The 24,859-nt window shown below is 45.5% G+C and overlaps 1 protein-coding gene across 9 annotated transcripts in view; it reads right to left on the reverse strand.

The window, feature by feature from the left end:
* SYTL2 (synaptotagmin like 2) overlaps nt 1-24,183 on the reverse strand; it is a 126,660-nt gene extending 102,477 nt beyond the window's left edge. For 4 of the 9 annotated variants that reach the window (XM_053304267.1, XM_053304268.1, XM_053304269.1 and 1 more), the window contains exon 1: nt 24,029-24,183. The gene's annotated coding sequence lies outside the window, so the exon portion shown is untranslated. Of the gene's footprint in view, nt 1-3,646; nt 3,879-6,476; nt 6,617-7,029; nt 7,182-23,533; nt 23,632-24,028 lie in introns of those variants that run through there. The other 5 variants (XM_053304264.1, XM_053304272.1, XM_053304263.1 and 2 more) reach the window with 5 other exon arrangements.
* Nucleotides 24,184-24,859: the final 676 nt, after the last annotated feature.

Here is a 24,859-nt window from a genome sequence, read left to right on the forward strand (position 1 = left end):
AAACCAGACCAGAGCCCCAAAGGGGGGTGCCATTCCGAGCTCGAACTGGAGCCTGGTTCGAAGAACTGCCTCATGTATATTTGTAAAGGAAAGTCCTTGAGGATTCCCCTTTACAATCAAAGGGCATCCCTAATCCTAAAGGCAGCGCAGGAAGAAGAGGGCAGCTAAAGAGATCGGCCTCTGTACCTTTAGAAGACCATTTATCACATAGATAAATTATAACTAAATGTTATTAATTTTTAAAAAGCAGCTTAAATTCTCAACATAACTATGCCAGAGGTGGGCAACAAAAGGGTCATACTGGAGAACATGTGTGGGCTGGAACTAGCTTGCATACTTTAAGTAACTCTGATTACACATTCACGAACAGAGAGGATGCCAACTTACAGCTGTCAAATAAAATCCATAAATAAATGCTCTACCACCACTGAGCTTTGGGCCCCATCCTCTAAGGGGAATATCTTACAGGAGACAGTGCTCACATGTAGTCACCCATCCAAATGCAAACCAGGGTGGATCCTGCTTAGCAAGGGGATGATTCATGCTCGCTACTGCCCCAACCACCAAGTTAACATTGGCAGCAGGAGGGCCAAATTAGTGTACAACATGATCTGACTGAAAATGGAGTTTGTTCAGAAGGTTGGGGATTCTCAATTAGAAAACCCTCCCCCATTAAGGACTGCATTCCCCAAGTTCCCTGGGGAGAAGAAATGACTTTTATGCCAGTTTACATTTGTAATATAGACACAGCCTTGAGATAAAGCTACTTCATATCTGCTCAAGCATTTGCCTGGTACAAGTAAGAGCAATTAATTATTCTGGAAATAATACCCTTCATGCCCTCAATGAGGCAGCAACGGAGGAAGTTACTGCTTATTGTAATGTTTATTAGGTGCCCCCACCCCTGTTGAGAAAATGGTTGAAACTGATTTTGCATAACCATGGCATTAGAGGAAAAAATGGCCAGAACAGCAGCTAATATGCAGCCTAAATCCTGGCAAGCAAAAACCCAGTCAGGGGATATTTTAAAAAATAAAATAAAAAATAAAGGATTGAATTTGAGAATTTGGCAGAAGATCAGAAGAAGATCGGTGCTGCTTCCTTGCATGTTAAATACTTGGATGTTAATGGACTGTGTACAGTATGAGACATATTGCACCCATCCATTGAGGAAAGGCAATGTGACATCCCGTTTCACAAGTGGGAGGATAAACAAACGGAAACTGAATCCAAATAAGACAGATGAAACTCGAGAGATGGTTTAGATCTGCCTTTTCTGGAAGGAGTTACACTCCCCCAAAATGAACAAGTGCGCCTGGATCCAGAACTTTCTCTGATTTCTCAGGTTGAGGCAACAGTTGGGGGGCTCTTTTTATCAGCTTTGGCCAGGGGTGTAGCTATAATTGAGGTCTGGTTACAGCTACCATCGGCTCGTTTGGTGGCTACTCAGGACCAGGTGTTCTCTGTGGCTGCCCCAGGAACGCACTCCCTGTTGAAACCAGAGTTTCTCCATTTCTGGCTGTTTCAAAAGAGATCCTTAAGACGCACTTGTTTTCTCAGGCTTTTAATTAATTTTAAATGGTTCTATATCATTATTGTTTTAATAACTTTATCCTGTTTTTATATTTGTTATATTTTAACTTATATACACCGCCTAGGGATGAAAACGTCAGGCCGTATAGAAATATGATAAATACCTAAATCAAAAAACAAAAGCAATCAAGGACGCCCAAGACTGTTAGACGTGCCATGGCTTTAAGAGTACCTTTGAAGTCGGCTGCCAATTCCTGTTCATGCACAGCACAGAGCATCTGAGTTACAAAGATAAAGGAGACGGGAAACAGAGAGTTGTGAAGATAGATCCATTATGAATGATAGGCCTCAGGAGGCGGAGATACTATTTTGTCTCTTCAACTGTCCTGCCATTTCTCACAGAACACCACAAGCATGCAAGCCAGCATAAGCTTCCTGCTCACCCTGCTTCCCTCACAATATTTCAGTTAAAAGATGGACATTTACATTGGAGTTTGCTTAAAGGCACTGCTCCTGCAAAAGGCTTCCCCATCAAATCAGATTCACTCCACTTGGTTCAAATCTTCATTGTAAGAGTTGACATACCAGTTTGATTTAAAACACACACACACACACACACACAGAGAAGAAAAAAACATGCAATAATTCTCCAACACAACACGAATATAACCACTCAGATTTTTTAAAGGGAGATGAATCCAACAAGAAGTTCACTAAACCAGCCAAAAAATTTTGATGCCTCCATGATGCACACACAGCAAAGCAAGCAAGTAGTAGAAAAAGGCTTCATGCCAGCACAGCCAACTTATTCCCCAGTGTTCGCAATCTATGCTAGTGGCCAAGCCAACAGCTCTGTTGCAAAATGCTTTCATTTGAACTAGTATGAGGGACTTGGCTCTCAGCTTAGTGTAAACCCTTGAGATCATGAGCTGTTAAAGCAGAGTTCCTTAGAAAGCCTCGTGCACCTGTGCCAGTTAAACCAAGACAAACCTTGTGAAACATGAGCAACTAGGTAACTTCATTCTATAATATTTCAAGCAGGTCTTGTCAAAGGTTGCCTAACACAGGATATACATACAGAATTCATACTTGCTAAAAAAAAATCTGCTGTCTAGTTTTAAGCATGGAACTACAGAACATCTTAAGTATTTTGCTTTTTGAATACACATAAGAATATGATTTCTATCTCTAGCAAAGCTTTTTCTTAGATTTGCTTTCAAAATGGGTCAGGCAGGAAGGTCACTGCTTACTTCCTTCAGATCCCTCTTCCAAACCTACATTTTCCATGAAGCCTTTGGCACAGCCCTACAATAACTAAGCCTAAGTTTATAACTGAAATAAACACTTATTCTTCCCTGCCTACATAAATAAGGAGAGACTACAATGGGAACAAAGTCAAGGCTTGCCACCAAGACCCCAGTTATAATTTGCAGAATTTCAAAAAGTTATTTCTTCCATCCCTGCCCCGCAAATTGTCTCTTTAAGTTTTCTCCCGGGGGGGCGGGGTGGTGGTGCCTCGAAACAAATTGCTTCCAGTTTAGAGAAATGACAAGAATGCACATCAGACAAATCCCGAGCAATTCTGTAGCTTCCAAACCTCCAGTTAAGGCTAACGGAACTTACATATTCCACACTTTCGAAATAGAAGCCTTGTCCTGTTGGTCTAGTACAGACTGCCAAGTTTCAGGACTGGAACAAATTACTATCACAAATGTTATAAATACTTGGAATGCAGTTTAATGGCACTAAAATGCTGACTGGTATGACTTCCTTGCAGTGTGACCCCTCAGACACTCTCGACAGCACAGTTGCTCTCTTGTTGGACAACAGTTTACTTTGTGTTGGATCAGGTCCATCTAGTCCAGCAACCTATTTCCCAGATGCCTCTGGGAAGCCCACAAGCAAGGCACAAAAACACAAGGCACAGTTCACTCTCACTATTGGTCCCCAGAAACTGGTATGCAGGGGTACACTGCCACTGAACATGGAGGTTCTACTTAGCCATCATTACAAATAGCCACTGACACAGGAGAGGACTGACCCATTAGGGCAAGTAGAGCACTGCTTCAACAGGCTCGGGATCCCTTCCAGGGCTGGCTGCCTCCTTACTTACCACCTGTCCAAAAAGTCTGTAGACTGCTTGGAGGTCATGTCATCACTATGACAACATGTCTTTGTAGAACTTGGCAGACAAGTCCCTAAAGAGACTAATAGGGACAACGTTTTCTTTTCCTTAAAGGAGGAAGACTTCATGGGTGATGGCAAACTTCATCCTGAAGAGCTTCTTGGAGCAGGAGCAGCAAAGCAAAGATTGACAGACCTGTTCAATGGATTCTAATGCAATCTGTTCACCAGTCAGGGCTCAGAAGGCCTTCATCCCAGCCAATGAGAGTGTGTTGATGGGTGTAGTCTGACCTAGCCTGTCAGTGGACGACACCCAGAGTAGTTAATCATGACTAAGCGCCACTGAACTCAATGAGACAAGTTATGACTAATTTAGTCTGGGTGTGGCCCAGTGTGTGACCCATGCTGTTATCCTCGCTATGATAACAAGTCATTCCCCATTCGTTATTGGAACAGGTTCAGTTAATATCACTCCTGGGGCAAGCAGTTTGCCCTCAGAATGATCCAGGAGCAGGAAGAAAGGGATGTAAGAGACTTGCTGGATCAGGACTAAAGCCTGCCTAACCCAACATCTTGTTTCCCACAGTAGCCAACCAGATGCCACCAGAAGGCCTACAAGCAGAAAGTGAAGGGGGTAAGCCCCTCTCTCCCTGCAACTGGTATTCAGAGGCATCTTGCCTCTGAACCTGGGTGCTTTCCAGCCTAGCTGCTCAACAGCAGCAAAATGCCTCCGTTCAGGCAAGTCGCTCCGAAACGTGAGCAGTCTCACGGAAACAACCCAAAAACCCAGCAACTTTCTTACGCCAGATATATGACATCCTAGCTCTATATCGCAGCGATTAAATTTGAGACAAGGCATTGGAAATGTGAACGGCACCCTGCTGTCCGAGTAGGGACTGTGGTGTGACAACACAGGAAGTGTGGAAGCACACTTCCGAGATAAGACATAAACCTGTTGCAGAGTCTAATCTAGGAAGTGCCCGGGAGGCAGCATACAGCCATCAAACCTAGTAGCCATTGACAGACTTGTCCTCCATGGGACAAAAATCTACTCCAGAAAGGGGTCTGAGAAGGCCTGTTGAGATCACTGTTTATGGGCCTGCTTTTAATTATTTGCAGGGTTTCTCTCGGGGAATGAAGAGAAATGATATTTCTCCAAGCGACAGTAAAATATGGCTTTGATCATGAATTAGACTGGGCTTTAAAACAGTGAAGCAGCATGTTGCTTGAGAAAATATCCTTTAAGTCGAGGAACACTGCAATGCTGATATGTTCAACTGTATTATGTATGTGGTCATCAGTTAGCAGCACTCCTGGGGTGAGGAGGTTTGCCTTTAGACCATTCTAGTATCTGGATCTGGCATCAGGGGGGGGGGGGGGAGAGGAGCTTCCCCAGAAATAATTTATCTTTTTGTGTTCCTGTGCAGGAGAGGGACAGTTGTTTATGTGCAGTTGCGTGCTCTGGACCAGGGATTCTCAACACAGGGTCCCCAGATGTTATTGGACTTCAACTCCCATAATCCCCAGCCCCAGTGGCCTTTGGTTGGGGATTATGGGAGTTGAAGTCCAACATCATCTGGGGACCCAACGTTGAGAATCACTGCTCTGGACAGACGCCCATAGCACCACTCGTTCCCCAAGCCTGCTCCTTCTCACCGTAACTGGAGAGTAGCAATGGCCTGGCCACAACTTTTTTCCCCCACAGCAGAGAATCAGGGTAAGGTTTTATTCTTCCTAAGTTCAGATAGATGCCAAGAGTTAAAGAATTGCACTGCAGTGTTTAAGCATTCTTTAGAGTCATTACAAGGGGAGAGTGACAAACCAGAATTAGTTGGTTGCAGCTCCATCTACCATTGCTCTGGCTCTGCCTACTGTCGGTCAGTCACCCTACTTTCCAACTTATCTCCAATGGGCACCAGCCACTGAATGGACCTATCCTCTCTGGCAAGAGCAGGTGCTTGAAAATGGTCCTATTAATCATGATGTTGTTCTTCCTAGGGCAGGGGTGGGCAAAATTGACCCTCCAGCTGTTGTTGGAACTACCATTCCCATCATCCCCAGCCACAACAGCTGGAGGGTCAAGTTTGACCACCCTTGCCTGAGGGAGAGATTGGGCCTTGGGGATTCTGTAATGATCTACCTTGGCCAACTGCCCAGCAGCTGCGACAACCACTCCTTTCAGAGGGGAAAGGAGAGCTGACAGACAGGAACGGAGAGTAGTCGCAAACGTTGCCAGAAGTCAACACTGGAAATTCCCCAGGATCAGGGGTAAACATGAATTGGGGTCAGACAACAACAAAGAGGTCCAGATTTCTAGGTCAGGGTTGCTCACGGCCAGGGCTGGTCACCACGGATGTTGTTTCCAGCACAGACCCAGCTTTCAGGCTGCTCTAAATAGGCAATGTGGTGAGAGCCCCGCCCATCACTGCAGCCAGGCCTTGTCAGGGAGATGCAGCCGGGCCAGAGCTGGGACACCTGTTCCTTCTGGCCAGCCTCTCCGACCTGCGGCGTTCCTCCCTCTGAGCCTGTACTCTGGCCAAATGTCGCTGTCGGGGATCTGGGGCAGGCACCTCGACTTCAGCGGCCTTGGAGGCTTCATCAGGAGTATGGAAAGGAGGCAGAGGTGTCTGCAGGCCTGTCAGCTCTGGCTCTGCTGAGTCTATCAGAGTTTCAGCCTGCTCCAGGTCTTCATCTGAGAAATCATCCTCCACGACCCCCATGCGAGTCATCACAGATTCCTCCTCTTGCTTCCCCTACTCGCCTCACCTTGGATTAAAGCTAATGTTCAAACTGGGAGATCCCTATCCAACCCCAATTACCTGAAAGTGCAATTTTGCTGATCCTAGGAGATTAATCTAGGGGCAGATCTTATCTACAGGCAAAGGGGGAGGCACTCATCTTAAATTGCTAAGTCAGCCATGTTGTGTCTGCTTCCATTTTGCTGTTCTTGCCTGCAGCTGCTTTAAGAGTCCTGATGGTGGACGGCGGCAGCATACAACAAATGAAAAGCCCCAGATCTCTTAAAATATTAATATTTATTATTTATGTTATTTATTTAAAATATTTCTGTACCACCCAAAACTTGCTTCTCTGGGCAGCTTACAATTAAAATCATTTAAAACATCAAATCAATTAACAATTAAAATCATTTAAAACCCAGTATTAAAATTATTTAAAACGATAATTAAAAGCCTGGTGAATAATTGTGTCTTCAGTGCCTTTTTAAAAGTTGCCAGAGATGGGAAAGCTCTTATTTCAACAGGGAGCGCGTTCCAAAGTCCAAGGGCTGCAACGGAGAAGGCCCATTCCCGAGTAGCCACCAGACAAGTTGGTATTAATATTAATAAGGCAGGAGCCAATAAGTATACTCACTTTTGTTTTTGCAAAGTCGGCAGTCCTAGGACTACACTATAAACCAGTTCGAGATGGACTAAGCTGACTGACTCCTCAGGCAACCAACCAGAGTGCCCAGAGAGTGGGGAAGTCTCTCTTTTAGCTACTCAGAAGAATCAAATCATCATTTGGGTTAGAGGGCAGGCAGGCTGCCTGCATGCTGGTAAGTCTGATCTTTTGATGGTTTCTTTGTTTGGAGAAGAGGAATGCAACCTCTGCTTTCTTTCCCTTGTTCACTGGTCTGATCTGTATGCAAAGCATTATAGCCCATTCCCAAAATGACATGCCATAAAACACTGGAAAGAACAGCAAACTGCAAGACTGGATTAGAAACTGGCATAAGAAGCCAGAAAGTCCTTTTAGGGCATATGAATGTATTTCTGAGTCCAAACTGCTTTGCAGAAGTGGCTTTCCATGTGGCTGTGGTGTATGTAGAGAAGGAGTGGATTCTGTTGGAAAGAAAATAATTTTAAAAACCCATCTGCTATGCAGAGTGTTAACCAGGTTTTTCTCTGGATTGTGTCCAGTATCTTAACATTATTATGTCCACTGGGGGTTACGGTTCATTGGACAAGGATTACGGAAATGATTTTTTTAAAAAGTTGTTTGCTAGGATGGAAACCCAGACTAAGTGGTGGAGACCCAAGGTGGGCAGAGAGGGGCACCCAGCTGTTCAGCAGGCATGGAGAGGGTGTCCCCATGCTTCTTTGCTTCCGCCCTGAGCCATTTTGGAAGGGCGGTATAAAAATCAAATAAATAAATAAATAGAGTCCTCTAAGTTACAGGAGATGGTTGATATCTGCAGCAAGCATAATTGAAAAACCTGTGATTTTTCTATTTATATATGCATTTTTTAAACAGGCAAGCAGAGCTGCCCTTGTAACTTCAGGATGCATTTGATCTCTACTTTTGTAGCTGGTCTCTGCTTTACCTGTGGCTTATCTAGATTTATTTATTTTTACATGTATAGCCTGTGCTTCCTCCAACCAGCCCAGAGTGATACACATGGCTACATTTATCCTCCCGACAGCCCTATGCTGAGAGATAGGTGACTGTCTTAGAGTCACCCAATGAGTTTCATGGCTGAATGAGGATTTGAACTTTGATTTCCCCAGTCTAGTCCAGCACACTAACCACTGAACTGTGGCTGAGTTCTTTCTTCTTGTTGTTGTTTATTAGTAGTAGTATTCATTTTTTAAATAACCAGGCAGACAAAGCTGCCCTGGTGACTTCTGAATGCATTTACTCTCCACAGAAGCAGCCTTTTGTAGCAGGTCTGTGCTTTACTTGTGGCTTTGCAAGCTACAGTTTTGTGTATGTGCTGATCCTGCCACGTTAGATACAAATCTACACACTACTGTAGTCCTGTTAAGTACTATAAAGCAACTGATGTTTTCCATATTTCTCTGTATCTCTGCTGATGAGCAACTGAGATTTGTGTGCTTGCCTCTGTGTTTGTATTTTGATCACACTTGTTAGCTACAAATCTACACTTTGCCAGTTATTACTAAGTGCACCCACCTAGTCCTGGCTCCACCTCCACAATTGGCTCCACCTCTCACTACTGTGGCTCCACCCATCAACTGCCCTGCCTGGTGCCTCCCAGTCCCACCACCAGCCGCCACTGGATTAAGCTCACTTTAAATCCCACATTAAGGATTTACTATTTCCTCCATATGGTACTTCCCTTCTCCTTCAGAACCAAGGCATATGTATAACATTCCTTTTTGCATGGGGCATTTCACGAAGGGCCTTCTCTGTTGTAGCTCTAACTCCCTGTCTGTAAGATTCAGTTGAAGCCCGTTTTTTGGCTGGCTCCTTTTCCAGCAATCTTCTAATTTGCCTGCTGTGTAGGGTTGCTTTGTTTTTATTGCTCTTGTTAGTTTTAAATGCTGCTGCTGGGTGGGTGGGGGGAGGTGTTATTTAATTTGTTTTCACTGGGGGATTTTCTTCCAATTTGTGGGCCTCTATGTGAATTCACTTTGATGGTGGATAGGTGTGTTATCTAATTTATACAATACACCAGCCAACCGGCATTAAACAGCCAAGGGCAAGATATTTAAAGGATGTAGATTTTCCTATTTCAGGTCCTAAACCAAATACCAGCTACCTAAGGGTAGAATTATACTTATTGTCTGTGTGTGCTAATTGACCTCCTGGCAATTATACAAGTGAAACATCGCCACCTTCCTTGAAGGTGCTAGAGAGGTAAGTGAGTCAGTTAACATCCAACACCCAACAATTCCCCACAGGAAGTTTTTGCTTGCAACCACCTGCAATCTCAACATACTGAACTGAGGACATGCAAAATGTTGTCCTAAGCCAATCTGTCCTCAGACATGCTGACTCTTGTAGAAAAAACTGTGGTTAGCCACCTCTTGCTTTCTGTTTTAACCTGTTATTACGGTCAGTGTCTTGGTCAGCATGATTAAAAGTTCCACCTTCGGAAATAACTCTGATGTACCCAGCACACAAACACACCCCCAAGCCACTGAGATTATAGCTTGCAGGTGATAAAGCAACCAGACTACTCCCATATGTTCATCAACAGAACACCAGCTGCTGAACCCACAGAAGCATAGGAAGCTGCCTTATACTGAGTCACACCATTGGTCCATCTAGCTCAGTCTACTCTACACCAGGGATTCTCAGCATTGGGTCCCCAGATGTTATTGGACTTTAATTCCCATAATCCTCAGCCCCAGTGGCCTTTGGTTGGGGATTATGGGAGCTTAAGTCCAACATCATCTGGGGACCCAACATTGAGAACCCCTGCTCTACACCAGTGGTTCCCAACCAGCGTTCCTCCAGATGTTGCTGAACAACAATTCCCATCACCCCCAGCTACAATTTATTGTGCTTGGGGATGCTGCGAGTTGTAGTTCAGCAACATCTGGAGGAACCCTGGTTGGGAACCACTGCTCTACACTGACTTGCAGTGGCTCTCCAAGTTTTTAATGATAGGAATCTCTCAGCCCTACTTGGAGATGCCAGAGACTGAACTTGGGACTTTTATGGAATCAGGAAAAATAGCATACACAAAAATTGATGCAAATGAGGAAGATTTTCAAGGAAAAAATTCCCATGCAAATTTTTCCAGAGTTTTTTTCAGTTCAAAGTTTTCCAGAAAACCCACATCTCTAGGCATGGGTTTTCAAGGCTCTTGTGACTCAAAAAAGGCTGAAAAAATCCCCAAGGTTCCCAAGAGCCTAAAGTACCCACAGGAGGTAGATCGCTTCTCTGCACAATTCACTTGTTTGTCTTGCCTTCTTCCGAATTGCCTCCAGTGAGGGCAAGTGGTCATCTGTATCTTGCATTACGTGTGAATGATTGGTTCATTCATTGAATTACCCATATTTCTGAAAATGCTGGAGTAGTGATTCATGCAGAGACATGTTGGGCACTCTCCTCAAAGGGCTGGTAATTCTGCTGTCCTCTGAGGAGTTCCCCCATTATGTCTCTGCATGAATCACTACACCAATAACAAAGATAAAGAACAGGGAATCATGGATCACAAGTCAATGAACGTGGAGCTTTTTATTTATTTATTTAGAGCCAGCATGGTGTAGTGGTTAGAGCGCTGGACTAGGACTGGGGAGACTCGAGTTCAAATCCCCATTCAGCCATGATACTAGCTGGGTGACTTTGGTCCAGTCACTTCTCTCTCAGCCTAACCTACTTCACAGGGTTGTTGTGAGGAGAAATTCAAGTATGTAGAACCCGCTCTAGGCTCCTTGTAGGAAGAGCGAGATATAAATGGAAATAAATAAGTTAGCCCACATTTTTTGCATGGAGCTTGCAGTGGAGCTTTTTAATTAGCCCACATTTTTTGCATTTACATGTCTCTGTGTTGTTGATGCCTTTTGCAGTTTGTGGATCAGATTATACTTAGAGTATTATTTTTTTTACCCTTTACATGTGTATTCTGCATATTTTTCACATTTCTACCTGTTCAAGGTTGTTCACAGGTTTTGCTTTTCATTCACTGAATCACTACTCCAGCATTCTCAGAAACACAGAGATGGCTTTATTTTAACACACACTAAGAGTAACTCTGGTCAGCTGTAAAAGTGAACTATAGCTCAAAAAAGTATACGCCACAGATGTCTGAGACACTCTGCACTAGAGAGAGGTTAAACTATTGCTTTTTACCTTAGCAAAACTCACTGTGGAATCATTAGAAAGCCTACACTGCAATAATTCATATTTACAGGGCAAGAGGATAATGTATCTCATGACATGCCTTGACAAGTTATTCATTTAAGACCATACAATAAAATAAGCCTCCAATTTGTTTTTCAGCTCACCTTTTCCTCTTGCCACTAGTGTTCCCTCTAAGGCTTGCACATGTATGCATGCTCACAAGTCTTTTTTATGTCCACTCAGTTTTTTTAGATCCCAATCAGGTTGAATCAGGAATGACCCACTCTGAATGCATGTGTGCGCACACTGCCTTGATACTGCCGACCAGAACAAAATTCATTCCACATACAGATGAAAAAAATTAGGGAGAACACTGTTTGCCACCCTTGATTGAGAAATCAAATTAGCTTGGGTGTTTTTTGGTGGTGTTCTTTAAAAGACATAACATACTTTGAGAAATATGAGAAAGAATCCAGCATGACAAGTTATCATGCCCGGACGAAGCTGGATGACTCCTTGCTGCAGGAATGAAGAATGAACTAAAATCATTGCTTAAAGAACAGTCCTGACTACCAACCTTCTGAAAAACTCATAAAAACAGGCAGCTGGAAACAGCCAGCATCAGCTTATGGGTGGGGGAAGTCATGTGCACTGCATATAATGAAGCAGAAACATCTGAGCAGTTGAGGCAGCTCGTTAAACTGATTTGGTGGTGCTAATGAGGAAATCCTCTCAACTCTTAAAAAAGAGAGAGAGAGAGAGAGAGAGATTAACTCTGATTTTTAAAAAACCTGAGCTTCTGCCTTGCGCTTACTAGCTAAACATATTGAACTAGACCAGACACTGACAACTTCTCTTTGAATCAAGGAGCCAACCCAAGAATTTAGGAGCCAGACACAATGGACCCTGGCTGACATTCAGGAATGCACCAGAGCAGCCTAACAGAATTTCCCACTAACTGCACTGGAGAAGTGGCAATTTTTGACTACCTCCCCTTCAGAAACCCCTCTGTGCCACCTGAGGAAAAGCCCCTCAGGGCTCTGCAATCCTTGGGGACAGATTTCCAGGTGGCACAGAGAGCTTCCTGGCGGAGGAGATGGCATCAAGGTTTGCCCCTTCTCTGCTGCAGTGAGTTGGGAAGCTCTGTTAGGCTGCTCTATCACTGCACTGGTGCAGCCCTGCTCGTATGTCAATCATTTAACAAAATTAACAGAGTCAGTGATAAACATTGTGGAGGGTAATTCTGCTTCTCTTTAGCTTCTTTACAAGTAACATAATTAGAATAGAAAGAAGGCTATTGTTTCTAAAGGTACATCTAAAAGGAAAAGTGTGCCGTCGAGTCAGTGTCGACTCCTGGTGACCACAGAGCCCTGTGATTGTCTTTGGTAGAATACAGGAGGGGTTTACCATTGCCTCCTCCCACGCAGCATGATATGATGCCTTTCAGTATCTTCCTATATCGCTGCTGCCTGATATAGCTGTTTCCCATAGTCTGGGAAACATACCAGCGGGGATTCAAACTGGCAACCTCTGGCTTGCTAGTCAAATCATTTCCCCACTGCACCATTAGGTGGCAGGGCATCTTAAAGATTTTATTAAATAACTCTGCCCCTGAGTATCCTAGTCTAGGCACCACAGTTCCTTGGCACCTGCAACTTGTCAAGCCCTGACCTAGCTTCCGAGATGTTGTTGGACTACAACTCCCATCATCTACAGCCACCATTTTCAGCTGGGGTGATGGGAGTTGTAGTCCAACCACAACTGAAGAGCCTCCGGTTGGAGATCCCTGGGCTAGCTTGCTCACAAAGCACTACAGATCTGGCTTGCATCTCCTTCCTAGATTATGTTTTATAGCCAGTGTTGCTTTTAGAGTGCGAACCTCAATTCAACCAGGTTGCGGGCTGGGTTGGAAGAAAGGGGCCACCATCCTACTGCCCCGCTGAGCAACCCGAGACTTTCTCCTGGGTAGCATGCATAGAGGATTGAGTTGCAACACTGCATGGGGAATCTCCTGGTTGCTCTGTGCAGTGCAAGAACCTGGCTGGCTAGACAAAGACACACACACACAGCATGCACTTTCAACCGTCTGCCAAGAGCCCCTCTTTCGGAAGCCAGACCTGGGCTCGAATCCTTGGCTGCCTCCCGTCAACTCAAGCACACTTCTCCACGGCTGCAGGCCAAGAAACAGCCATAGGTTTTAAGGCAGGGCTGGTTGTTGCCGCACAGAGGCAGAGGCGTGTGCTCGACACTGGGAATGTGCTGCTATTGCCACAGACACCCCTGGGGCTGCATCTTTGGCTACCTCACTTGTTTTGCCTCCCTGCTCCAGGGAGAGCGCAAAGAAAGCATGACAGCAAATGCCGCGTGGATCTGCACTCCAAACTGTGCTGCCAGCCAACAATGGAAGAGTGACAAGCTGGGGATAGCGACTTGCACCCGTGCTCTCCTTATCAAGCCAACATGACACTGATCGGAGTTGTCGTTCAGCTAGTGTCAGGGGCGTAGCAAGGTTGTTGCGGGCCCAGAGACAAGATTTTAAAATGCCCCCCCTACTCACTGAAGCTCAGCTCATAAAGTAAAGAAATCTTAAATGAGGCTGAATAGTGGTAACAAAAAGCATATAACCTATGTGCCACAATAGAACATCATCCCAAATTATTTTTTTTAATTATTTTAAAAATTATTTTACAATTTGTAAATTGTGGACGATGCAAGTCATATTAATGGTACTAGAGAAAGACATGCTGTTCCGGTAGCTCCAGGTCTTAACACTCTCAATTTCGGAGGATGAATACAACTGAAGGAAGCCTGGCTGGGTGCGCGGCTGGGGGAGTCAGTCATGTGACTTGCCTCTGGGGGGGCCTCCCAAGGCAGTGGGCCCCCAGACAACTGTCTCCTCTTGACCTATTATAGTTACGCCCCTGGCTAGTGTGCCAAAGGTTGCCAATCCCTGGTCTAGTTGGAGAGGGCACTCACCCCTTGTCTAAGGTTTTGATCACTCCAATTCTGTTTAATGCCTCCCCATATGTACACACTCCAAGCCAGCCACATAATCGGAAGCTGCCTTATAGGCAGTCAGACCATTGGTCCGTTTAGCTCTGTACTGTCTACACTGATTGGCAGTGGCTTTCTAAAGCTTCTCAGACACTGTTCTGAACATGGAGGTTCCACATCACATCATAGCCATTTAAGCTAATGACCATCGTCATATCTTGTGGCAGAAGATTTCATAAATGAATCATGTGCTATGCGAAAGAGTACTTTCCCATGACTGTTCTGAACTTGTCCGTTTCACTAGATGACCCCGAGTTCTGGAACGGGAAGAGAGAGAAACTTCTCTGTATTTACTTTCTCCATACCATGAATAGCTCTGTAAATCTCTAGGGAAGATTCTCGCCCCTGCATAAAATGAAGAAGCAGCACATTTCACCTTTCATCATTAGAGAGATGCTATAAGAAACTTCAGTCCTGGCTTGGCATGGCTTCTCAAACTTGGGTCCACAGATGTGCTGTACAACATCTGGGGACCCAAGTTTGAGAATCCCTGCCTTGAAGTTATCTCGTACATCAGATATAATTTCAGATTTGTAGCAAGACTTTTCTCGACAGTTTGTATATCTGAAGCAGAAGGATCTGCTGGAAAGTGCTTCCAGCTGGAAGAGCAGTTTCTGTCATTAGCATTGCAAACTTGATAAAGGTGAAGTGTGCCTGAGTAGGTGTTGACTCCTGGCGACCACAGAGCCCTGTAGTTGTCTTTGGTAGAATACAGGAAGGATTTCCCATTGCCATCTCCCATGCAGTATGAGATGATGCCTTTCATCATCTTCCTGTATCGCTGCTGCCCAATAACGATGTTACCAGCAGGGATTTGAACTGGCAGCCTCTGGCTTGCTAGTCAAGTCATTTCACCGCTGCGCCATTAGGTGGCAGGTAGGGCAAACGTAACAGGAGGGTAAAAAACAACGGACTCCCTTGACCTCATCATTGTGTTTAGCCACTTAGTTAATCTCTGCTGCACTCTATAAAACGTTAACTGCACCACAATCAAGGCAGAGGAAGTAGAATTTCTCCCACCTCCACCACACCCAGTCCGAGTATTAGCCTGGAACTGTACTCGTGCACTTTGCAATGAAAGGAGAGAGATAATATCGTCATAACCAGACCAATATTCTGCTCCCGTTCAACCATTCACTTATTTGTCAGAAGGCGAAAATAATTTCTAACCCGGCAGGTAGATCGTGCACTCTGAAGAATGTTTGGTATTGTTTTTGACCTGTGTGTTTTTCCATTAACTGGAGGATGAGAACAGTTCACTTTTTATAGAGGCTATGAGGAGGCAGAAGAGAGATACCTTTTATTGGAACATTCCATTTCTCAGAATGTGCAAGCGGGCAACATACATGCATGCCTGCTGTGGCTACTCCCTACACCACACAGTAAGTGTGCCATGTGGGTATTTCCTGCAGAAAGGATCTTTGCCCTGGGACACACCTAAGGAACCAGGCTGGCAAGCAGAAAACACAAACCATACCAGGACTACCTTCAATTCTATCAACTGCATAGATAGGCAGAGACCAACTCAGGCTGAGGAGCCCACAAATGCAAACACAGCATTCTTGGTTCTGATCTCCGAAATAAGCACCCAGCAGACTTGCCATTAAGGACCACGTTGGCGAGCGAGGTGGGGGAGCACTAACTTCCAGATCTCATCGGAACGACAAGATGCATTCTGCTCCTTCAGATGAAACCCAGAAGCCTGAGATCTCTCTCTCGCAGTAGGAGAGAGGGCATGCCCTCAGCTCTTGCCAGTAGGCTTCCCAGCGGCATCTGGTGGGTCACTGTGTGAAGCAGGATGCTAGACTAGATGGGCCTCCTTAGGCCTGACCCAGCAGGGCTTTTCTTGTGTTATGTTCTCCTGAGCTTTCAAAAGAAATTTAAAGTATTCTCTCACTTCTTTTGATACAATAGTACTTAGGCAACCAAATAGCAATTCCAACCTGGTACATCAGGATTCTCATGTGCCACAGGACCTTCATGAGTGGATTGCCTTTTGCACCATATTAATATTCAAAGGATGGACTGTGGGGGGGGGGGGGGAATGTCCTGACACTCACAAACCACTTTGTTGACACCACTACAGTTTACCTATCTTTGAGGGTGCTCAAGTATGTCTAGGCACAATCTAGCTCTTGTTTTTGTCTCTTGTCTCAGTAAGTTCCTTTCCAGCTCTACTACAAAATCACCACTATTCCAAGTGTTGGCCCTCATTTTTAGCAGAGGACAACGGTCTCCACTCAGCACAGCATGGCATCTCCCTTTGTGTTTCTTTTTAGACTGTGAGCCCCTTTGGGATGGAGAAACAAAATGGGAAAGATCTTCTCATTCCTCTTCAAACCACTTGAAGAGCACTATATAACTAGTCTTAATTATAAAATAAGTTTTCACAAGCCTTTTCCTCTTCTCAGCACCAATTCTGTCAATGTTTCCTTACTGTGAAACGAAGGGGCTGTTCTCACATGCAGCCTAACCCAGGCTAGAAAAGCCCAACCTGGGTTAGGCTGTGTGTGAGAGCTGCTGGGATCGGGCCCAATCCCAGCAGGGCAGCGCCACCTAGCCAGGCTTTTAGCCCGGCTGTTACTGAAGGTTAAGGTAGCGCTCACCCCCTTAACCTGGGCTACCGGATTGTGTGTTCCCTGGGGCTATGCCCGGACACAGAGATGGGCAGCTAGAGTGCCCATCTCCTGGGGGAATCCCCCAATGCACCACACATGGCGTACAGTGCATTGTGGGATTCCCGGAGGCATCGTCCCGGCCTCTGGAGCTGCGGACTGTGCCAGGCAGCACTGATCATCTGGGAGTGTGGTCCACGTTCTCAGAAACCTGCATTCGCTTGTCTGGGGGGAAGGTGGGTGTAAGCAGCTTTCCCCCCTGCCTGCCCACCACCCCACCCTCCCAGTCGTGTGAACAACCTCAAGATCTGTTTAGTTTTATTTTCCCTTCTAGAGCACAACATCACAGAAGCTTAGCATTAAAGGGATCCCACACAACGCCAAGTAGCCTTCAGTATAAAATCTGGATGCTACGCAAAGCTGTTATGCTAGACCCTAAACATCTTTACTCCCCTACCCAGGCCGGCATGTGACTTTGACTTCCAAATATGCAGACGTTGTCATGCTTCATTCTTCTGACAGTTTTAATTCTCCCCAACCCAAAAGTTGTTTTGTTCTGGGAGAAAAGCCAAGTGCCAAGCAAGCTGATAAATACCTTTAATAATTCTGAGGCTACCTGAGTGTCAACACACCTCCAGATCTTTTTAATTGATTGGATTTAATATTTGCATAGAATAGGAGTTACTGGATAACATTTCACCTCAGACACATTCAGCAGTACACAGTAGACCAGGAAAATTCCTCCATCCTGGTTCTAATAATTAGACCATTATATATTTTAACCTGATCTTAGAACCCTAATTAGGACAGATAAGAAACACAGACTGCTAACTGAGCAAAGAGGCACCTTTTTAACGTAGTGATTCTCTTAATTTAGCAGAAGGGAGAGTAACCGGCCCTATCTACCCCCAGCACAGTACTCCCAGTGACTGTTGCTGGTGTCTATCTTACGTTTCTTTTTAGATTGTGAGCCCTTCGGGGACAGGGAGCCATCTTATTTATTTGCTTGCTTGTTTATTATTTCTCTATGTAAACTGCTTTGGAAACTTTTGTTGAAAAGTGGTATATATTGTTCCTGTATTCTTAAAGAGCATGTTTAAAGCATGGAAGGGCAATTCTAGCTCTCTATGTAAAGGCAGTACCCTCCTAGGAGCCACCATTAACTGCCTCTTTCTGGCAAACGTCCACTGCTTGGGTTTTAAGCTTCATCTGCCAAATCCAAAAGAAGATTTGGGCAAGTCATTATACTCCCTAGACCAGAGATTCTCAACGTGTGGGTCCCCAGATGTAATTGGACTTCAACTCCCATAATTCCCAACCAAAGGCCACTGGGGCTGGGGATTATGGGAGTTGAAGTCCAATAAGATCTGGGGACCCACACGTTGAGAAATCCTGCCCTAGACAGTTACATAGGAACATAGGAAACTACCATATATCGAGTCAGACCATTGGTCTATCTAGCTCAGTATTGTCTTCACAGACTGGCAGCGGCTTCTCCAAGGTTGCAGGCAGGAATCTCTCTCAGCCCTATCTTGGAGATGCTGCCAGGGAGGGAACTTGGAACCTTCTGCTCTTCCCAGAAAGCGGCTTCATCCCCTAAGGGGAATATCTTGCAGTGCTCACACATCAAGTCTCCCGTTCATATGCAACCAGGGCAGACCCTGCTTAGCTATGGGGACAAGTCATGCTTGCTACCACCAGACCAGTTCTTCTAAAGACCCTTGTGAATAATAGTTGAAAAACTGGATGGTGAACAGATATTGCCTTATCAAGGTTTGGGAGTGCCAGGGAGGTTAATTTGTGGGGGAGGCAGACTTACAAACACTGAGGGCTTCAGTCGCTGCAGTTGTAACTCTGAGCATGCAAATGACATATGCGCATTGGTGGCAGCCTCCAAAATGGCCAACACATGCTCAGAGAGGCCTGAAATTGGCTGGACTGGGGGGAGGGGGAACCACTGGAGACACCCCCGTGACCGCAGCAGCACCCCTACCGCCCGGAAGCCCTCAGTGGTGGTAAGTCCACCTTCCCCCCCGCCCCAAAAGTAATGTCCCTAGCACCCCCAACCCGTTCAAATTTGAACCAAGCCAGGCCCCTCATTTGGGGTGCCAAAACCGAACATACCCAGTCCGGTTCAAGTCCAGTCCGGACTCGAACCAAACTGGGCAAACCGGTTTTGTGCACATCCCTACTTTAAACAGAAAATTCTTAGCATTAGTGTAAGCAGTAAGAGGTATTGAACTTTAATGTGAAGACCTCTCTTAAAAGCAAATCAGTTATGATGTTTTCTACGAGAATTTGGGTTACTCTCCAACTCCCAGTCTAACCTACCTCATAAGGTTGTTCTGAACAGGCCATTGAGCCTTAAATATCTTTGGGAGGGCCTCAGAGTCTAATCTCATTATGACCTAGCCAAACACACTTCCACCCACTAAGCAAGTAATAAACAACAAGTTTCACATTTCAATACATACAATACAGTTTGTTGATGCAAAAATGCTTCAGAAATAAAAGCTGTCAGTAATTCATTACACTAGAGACTATAAAGCAAGCAGCAAAGTGACACAAATGGTGCTAAAAGAGCATCCTGCCAAATACCTACAACAATGAATATTTATACACCACTTTTCAATGAACAGATTCTAGACGAGTAACATATTCATCACTTCATTTGGAACAGTACAGAAATGAGCTGGACAACTTCCTAGAATTTTCTATGACTACCAATATTTATATACCGCTTTTCAACAAAAGTTGTCAAAGCAGTTTAAACAGAAATAAATAAGTAAACAAGGTTGCTTCCCTGTCCAAGGGGCTCACAATCTAAAAAAAGCACAAAGACACCAGCAACCACCACTGATGTTCTGTTCTGTTGCTCTCCCCCTGCTAAACACAAGAGAATCACCACTTTAACAAATTGTTCTAGTAAGAACTAATCAGCCTACTTTCCTTTCACTGTCTCTGTATCTGGACTAAATTTGGTTCAAATCGAGGTCCACAAATTAGATCTCTTGCACCTCGAATGTTCGTGTGTCCACCATCTTGGATCAGGGAGGATGTCATAATCCTCCCATAATCCCGGATGTTACCATCAGTTTGTTTGGTGGCGACTCAGAGGCGGGCCTTCTCTGTAGCTGCTCCCGGGCTGTGGAATGCACTCCCAACAGAAATTCACAATTTTAATTCCTTACTGACCTTCAAGAAAGCCCTTAAAACCCATCTGTTTGGCCTGGCCTTTCAGGGTTTTAACGCTAACCTGGTTTTCAGGGTTTTAATTGTTTTGATAGTTTAATTGTTTTTTAAGATGTTTTTAATTGGTGTTCATATTTATATTTCTGTTTTAATTGTTATTGGTTTTAATGGTTTCTGTTTTTAATTGTAAACCGCCCTGAGCCATTTCAGAAGGGTGGTATACAAATCGAATAATCCCCTGCTAACTGGGCAAAGAGGCACCTTTTACCATGGTGATTCTCTTTATTTAGCAGGGGGAGAGTAACTGGCCCTATCCACTACCAGAACAGTACCTCCATTGACTGTTGCTGGTATCTATCTTGTGTTTTTTTTAAGAATGTGAGCCCTTTGGGGACAGGGAGCCATCTTATTTATTTATTATTTCTCTGTGTAAACCGCCCTGAGCCATTTTTGGAAGGGTGGTATAGAAATTGAATTAATAAATTAATAAATTAATAAATTAATACAAACTGCACCATTGAGGTGCCCCTGTGTGTTGCTCACTACAGCTGCTCCAAATTTGGTTCAAATCAGTTAGACAGTCCTCGAGTCAGTGAACGCGCCTCAAACGTTTATGTGTCCACCATCTTGTATCGAGGTGTATGACATCACAATCTTCGCTGTTGAGGAAACCCTATGTGTCCCTACAGCTGTAGCAAACTTGATTCAAATCAGTTAAGCAGTTCACAAGTTAGCTCACTTGCGCCACAAAAATTTACGCGTCCACCATCTTGAATCAGTGTGGATGACATCACCACTAACTATGCCACTGAGGTGTCCCTGTGTGTCACTCACTGCAACTGTACCTAATTTGGTTTAAATTGGTTAGACTGTCCACAAATTAATCTGCTTATGCCTCAGATGTTCATGTGGCCACCATTTTGAACTGGAGTGGATGGCATCATCACACACCAAGCCATTTGGGCATTCCTATGTGTCCCTACAGCTGTAGCAAATTTGGTTTAAAGTGGTTAAGCGGTTCACAAGTTAGCCCACTTGCACCTCAAATGTTTACACGTTCGCCATCTTGAATCGGGGTGGACAACATTATCACAAACTATGCCGTTGAGGTGTCCCTATATGTCCCTACAACTGTACCCGATTTGGTTCATATTGGTCCAGGCATAGCAAAGTTGATGGGGGGGACACACGGACACAGAATGCCAGGTGATCTCATAAGCCTACTGAAAAGTAGGCTAAAAAGGTGCCTCTTTTTCAGGAGTGTCTGAAAATCTGACAAGGGTTAGCAAATTTCTGAAAATCTTTGGGAAGGCACAGACTTTAAGCCCTGGTTCTGAGCATAACATCGGGTAAGCCCAATGTACAGTGCCCGGAGCTCCTTGAAGGAAGAGTTAAATGGGAAGTGTTTACAGTCACTTCACTTGGCACAATAACCCTCAATTCACTTTAATGTCACTGATGTTAACACGACAAGCCAGAGCTTATCCAAACACTTTAAAGCATAATCCAATCATTTGTACTTAGCTTTACAGACATACCTGCAGTGGGGAAGGGGCCGTGCTGGCTGGCTGCCCCCCCGCACTTTGGCCACACACCCTATGCAGACGCCAGATGCCTGTTGACACATGGGGCATGGCCAGCACCTGGAAGAAAAGACGCCCCTCTTGCACTCATTCCCAGCTGGTGCTTCATTCTCCAGCTGGGGTGCCCTGGAGGAGAGGCAAGCGTGTGCCATAGTGGGTCCCCCAACCTGGGTGGCCCAGGGAGAACCCTCCCCTCATTGTTCAATGATGGCTGCACCATCTGCAGCTTCTCAAACTCGGCTGACCAAATGATTATGTACTACAACTCCCATCACCCCCTGCCACAGTGTTCTTTCATGGCAGTGAATGATGAGAGTTGTAGTCCAAGAACTTTTAGGTCCTGAGTTTGAAAAATCCTGAAGTAAATGCTGGGCTGCCAGAAAGTTCAAAAGGTTATGGATGGAAAAAGTCCTACAAAACTTTCCAAGACTTCATGAACTGCAGTTCCCACCTAAGGCATGGACAAATAAGATGTCAGGAGGATGCATATATCTACTTTGGGGCGGGGGGGAGTGTTCCCTCTAACAGGGATTGCCAAAAGTTGTAATGGCTTTTGCTTGGGGATTATGGGAGTTGTAGTCAACAACATTTGGGAATCCCTGTTAGAGGGAATACTGTTTGTGGGCTGGGTTTTTTGTTGGTGGTGATGGTGTGGGGGTTATTTTATCTCTGCTCCCTACTTTTTTGAATCTTACATATATGAAATGTAATATATAAAAATCAAGTAGAATTTCTTTAAATCAAACCAACCTATCCATCCTAGTACATACCCCCAACCATGCTGAAGCCCAATTCAGAAGCAGCACACATTTACATATTTCGTCAAGATAGATATCGGTTTCTGGAGACAACAGTAAGCAGCCAGGTATCCTCATTCTAGTGTGTGCAACCAGTGGCAAGACACATAAGTAAGTATGTGTGTCCCTCTTACCATTGGGGAGGAATCTGTGCATTCCAATAGCCATTCAGTGTCATTCTTTTTAATCTGCCCGAGAGAGAGTAGCTGCAAATTACAACACTACCTGCTGAGTGGAGCAGGGAGGCCATTTTTAAAAAGGTACCTCTCTTCTGTTTATGCCACCTAATGGCACAGTGGGGGAGCAACCTGCCTAGAGAGCAGGGGGCTGTTGGTTTGAATCCCCGCTGGTGTGTTTCCCAGAATATGGGAAACTCCTATATCGGACAGCAGCAATATAGGAAGGTGCTGAAAGGCATAATCTCATACTGCACGGGAGAAAGCAATGGTAAGCCACTCCTGTATTCTACCCAGAAAACCACAGGGCTCTGTGGTCGCCAGGAGTCAACACCGACTCGACGCACAACCTTCCTCTTCTGTTTAGTAGGGGAGAAAAACTACCCTTATCCAGCAAAGCATCCCTTCCAGTAAGAGATTCTCTCGTATCTCTGTATCTCTTTTTAGACTGCGAGCCCCTCTGTGACAGAGAATCAGCCGCCCTGCTCACTATGCAGGGAAGAACCTTCTAAGGGGCAACTCCTTTATATCTAGCCGAGGTAGGACAACTATCCCTATCCCTCAACAGCTGTTGCGGGTGTCTTCCTTGTGCATCTTTTCCAGGTGGCTAGTCCTTTTGGGCCAGAGAACCATCTTCTCACTCCTAATGCTACATAAACCACTTGGAAAACTTTTCAGTTAACTACTATTACTGTACTAGGAATATTTACATGATGCTGGATGGATAGATGGATAAATGGATAGGACAATCCCTCTCCTACAGCGGCTCACAATCTGAAAAAGAACACAAGGCAGACACACCCGCAACAACCACTGGAGGGATGCTGGGTTGGACAGGGGCAGTTGCTCTTCCCCTGCTAAATATGAGAGAATCATCACTTTGAAAGCTGCCTTTCTGCCCCATTGGGAGGGAGGGGGGTTACTTGAGTTGAGGAGGACGACGACCACCACGCTGCAAAGAAGAAGGACGAGCACGAGCACTTGAAGCATCTGACAAGTTCAGCGTGACACCAACAGATCCCTAGAACGGGAAAAGGATCTCCCTTGGCTGCTGATGCTCTCCTTCCAAGTAAGTTCTCGGAGAGAAAAGGGAAAGGAGGGGTGCTTCCCCCCACTCTTGGCTGGCTCTTTTCGCCCCCAAACTGACCCCCACCCATCCAGCCCCCTTCATTACCCTGGAAGGCAGCCACGCCTCATACAAACACAGCTGAGCAGGGGCGCTGCCGGCTGCGCCCGCTCGGGCGCTCGCCAGCTTTTCCTGCCTGCTTCAAGGAGGCAAGCTTGCGGGGAAAACCTCGAAGGCGGTGCTCGCAGGCAGCTCTCTGCCGAAAGCCAGCCAGGATGCTGCGGCGACTCCTCCAGGTCTGAGAAACTTCAAGGCTCGCCCTGCCTGCCTGCCCGCTCTCGGAGCGCCTTACCTCCGCGCAGCTCTCCTCCTGCATCCCCCAGCCGAGCGCCTTTTGCGTCTGGAGCGCCAGCTCCGAAGAAAGAGAAAGGTGCGCGCAACAGCCTGCCCTCGAGGGAAGGCCCCCGAGGGCTCTGCAGCCAATAGGAGAGCAGCCAGACTGGGCGGGTTCCCGGCGGGCTCCTCCCTTAACTCAGACCAGGGACTCTTTTTTTCAACTCTTTCTCTTTCCGCAAACTTATCCCGCTTCGGGGGGCGGCCTCTCTCCGAGCCAACAAGGGGCTTTGCGTTCTGCTAATAATGCTGAAGACACATCCCCGAGGAACTGCTAGACTATAGAGATAAGGGTGGATGGATAGATAGATTTTATTCTTCCCCCATCATCAGTAGAGAGGGGAGGGAAACAGCTATTTTTGCTTCTCTCTCTGTAATCTTATTATGCGGACACATTATGCGATGTCTATAATGCTGGGGAAAGTTGAAGGAAAGAGAAGAAAAGGATGACCAGCAGCAAGGTGGATGGACTCGATTATGACAGCAATGAATGCACCACTGAGAGACTTGAAAGGCCAAGTAGAAGACAGATCATCCTGGAGAGAATCTATCTAGGTGGTCACTAAGAGTCGACACAGACTTGACGGCACTTAATCAATCAATCAATCAATCAATCAATCAATTTTCCATGCAGCAGCTGCAGCAGCCTGACATCTATGCTGCACCTCAGAGAGACTAATCTAATTAGCAGCGCATTCCTATGCATCCTTCCTTAATCAACACACTGGTCTGGGAGTAAGCACCTTTGGATTCGATGGGATTGACTTCTAAATCCCACGTAGGTCAGTAG

Source organism: Hemicordylus capensis, chromosome 3 (assembly GCF_027244095.1).
Source record: "Hemicordylus capensis ecotype Gifberg chromosome 3, rHemCap1.1.pri, whole genome shotgun sequence".
Taxonomy (NCBI): Eukaryota; Metazoa; Chordata; class Lepidosauria; order Squamata; family Cordylidae; genus Hemicordylus; species Hemicordylus capensis.